Source organism: Ailuropoda melanoleuca, unplaced genomic scaffold (assembly GCF_002007445.2).
Source record: "Ailuropoda melanoleuca isolate Jingjing unplaced genomic scaffold, ASM200744v2 unplaced-scaffold4930, whole genome shotgun sequence".
NCBI lineage: Eukaryota > Metazoa > Chordata > Mammalia > Carnivora > Ursidae > Ailuropoda > Ailuropoda melanoleuca.
In genome coordinates, this window is record NW_023221948.1 from 1 (window position 1) to 2728 (window position 2728).

The 2728-nt window shown below is 41.3% G+C and overlaps 1 pseudogene; it reads right to left on the reverse strand.

Moving 5' to 3' along the window:
- Positions 1-495: 495 nt before the first annotated feature.
- Positions 496-1317, reverse strand: LOC117799428 (annotated as a pseudogene).
- Positions 1318-2728: the final 1411 nt, after the last annotated feature.

The following is a 2728-nucleotide window of genomic DNA, read 5'->3' on the forward strand; positions in this document are numbered from 1 at the left end:
AGTGCCTAATAAGGAAACTGGAGGAGGGAAAGCCTCCAGTCTGTGGATGCAAACATACAGGTGGGACAGAGTGGCGGAGCAGCAGAGGACACCAGGAGTCCACATGAAGAGGGACAGGGCAAGCACGAGATCAAAACCACAAGTGACTGGGCAGGCAAGACAGGCAGAGACAGAATGGTGAAGGACATCTAAGGCTATAGACCTTATGTGCCTGTTTGTACCTTATGCTGTCTCTTCCTCTACATAAAACCGACTTAAGACCAAGCAGTGTGTGTGTTCATACGGCTTATTTTCCTGAAGGAAGTAGTGCTCATGTCCAAAGACAGGATTATATTAGCTCCACATTGAGAAGATGATATTCCTTATGGACTTNTTTATGGACTTCCAGGTAAATCCAATCTATGAATAAAAATTTGAAACATCCTTTCATCTTTGATCATCTGAAATCCACCTCTTGGTGCATAATTTCCTATGGTACTTTCACTTCTGCATTCCTCAGAGGGTCATCAGAGAGCTGAGCAAAGCTGTTCCAAGTGTATAAAACACCGCTATCATCTTATCCACGGGGAAGGAGGTTGCAGGATGTGTGTATATAAATATGCAAGGACCAAAGAACAGGATGAGCACAATGATGTGGGGGAGGGCTTTTCTCCTCCCTTCAGCACTGTGGTGTTCAGAGAATGCAAGATGATAACATAGGAGCACATCAGCAGGACAAAACTCAGCGTGCAAACGGCCCCACTTTTGGACACCAGGAGTAGGTTGATCACAGAGGTGTCTGCTCAGGCAAGTTTCAGCAAGGGCTGCAAGTCACAAAAATAGTGATCGCTCACATTGGGACCACACAAAGGTAAACTCAAGGCCAGAAACATCTGAGGTAAAGAGTGCACATAGGACCCCACCCAGGCCTCAGCCACCAGCACAGCACAGATCCGTGGACTCATGATGGTTGTGCAGTGCAGGGGCTTACAGATGGCCACATAGCTGTCAATGGTCAGAAGGATAAGGATGAAGAACCCCAGGCAGTGAAAGAAATGGAATGAAAAGCCTTGTCTCATGCACTCACTGAAGGAGATAGTGGTCTTCTTCAAAAGGGCATCCACAATCATTCTAGGGGCTATGCAAGTGCAGAAGCAGGTGTCAGGTAAGGATAGGTGGAAAAGGAATGAAGTACATTGCTCTCTGGAGAGCCCGGCTGCTCTTGATAGTAGTCACAATCAGAAAGTGACTGAACTACATTCCCAAAGAGAAGCGCAAGAAAGTGACAAACACTATTTTCTTCTTAACAGGACCGTGGATCAACCCAAGCAGAAACATTTTCAACACAGGAGACTTTGGGTGGCGTGTTTGCTTAAGCTTCCGACTCTTGGTTTAGGCTTAGGGAGTGATCTAAGGGTCTTAAGATCGATCTCCCTTGCAGGGCTTAGCACTCTGTGCTGAATCTGTTTGAGACTTTCTCTCCCTCTCTTTCTGCCCCTAAATCATGCTCTCCATCTCTCTCTCTCTCTTTAGCCCTCTAATGAATAAATATACCTAAATAAAGTGTCCATAAAAAATGATGATATGCACTTCACCAAAATTACAACTATGCAGCAGGACTAGTATATAAAGAGGGATGATTTAAACAGTTGAGGATATGAATGCAACTTGTGTCCTTTTCTAAGGGTTGTCCAAGTGTGTGTACAGGGAGAAAGTGAGAGACATGATCCGCTGTCTCCTGCTGTAGATTGGGACAGACCAGCTCTTGGACACAGCTTGCTCAACACTGGGCGTAACGCTCATGTAGACAAGCTCTAAATCATTGGGTTATAATGGCCTTTAAGGTGAAGGGCTAGAATCCTTCAATTCCTCAGGGTTATTAAGCATTTAAGGTACTGAAGGAAACACTAAACTAGAATAACACGTTTTCTTGTTTCAATTCCTTACTGGGTTTTTGAGCTAGTTATTTAAACTCTAGAACCTTCTGGTTTTTATCTACATTTTAAAGGTAACAGTATTTGTGTCAAAATGCGTTATTATGAGCACTGAATAATAGGGTGGACTTAATTCACCCAACAATCTCTCAGTAAATTTTTGTTATTCTTTGTTATGTAGGTTGATCTGAAAGAGATTAAATATTACAAAATTTGATTTCTGGACAGTTCTCGCATTTGAAAACTTTACATGCATGGATTGGCGTATGGTAGAGAGAGACTGCCTGTCTTCAGTGCATGCAGGTGAGACTGAGTCTAAACAACCTGTGACTAGTCAGTGAGCAGAGACAGAACCGATGGGAAACACATTAAGAGGGCTCACGATGCGATGAGCACTGGGTGTTATTTGCAACTAATGAATCATTGAGCATTATATCAAGAACTAATGATGTACTATACCATGGCTAGTTGAATTTAAAGTAAAGAAAAAAGTCTGAAAATTACTGTGTGAGGGTAAACCACTGTAAATAACAGTACATGTTTCATTACATTGTCAATTATATTATGGAGACAAAAATAAAAGCAGAATATTTATCAACCTCTCTGAAAAACACTAAATGTTGACCGTATGCTTCTGTATGATAAAATAAATGATTGTTTTTAAGTAACTGAATACACCGATTACATTCTTTAAGTTCTTGAATAAATTGCACGTTTTAAACTTAAAAAAAACATTTAAAAATTATAAAATAAAATAAAGGCTTTGCAGTACTTTGCTTCCTTCCTCTGACTTTTCCACAACATTTTTGGTTTTC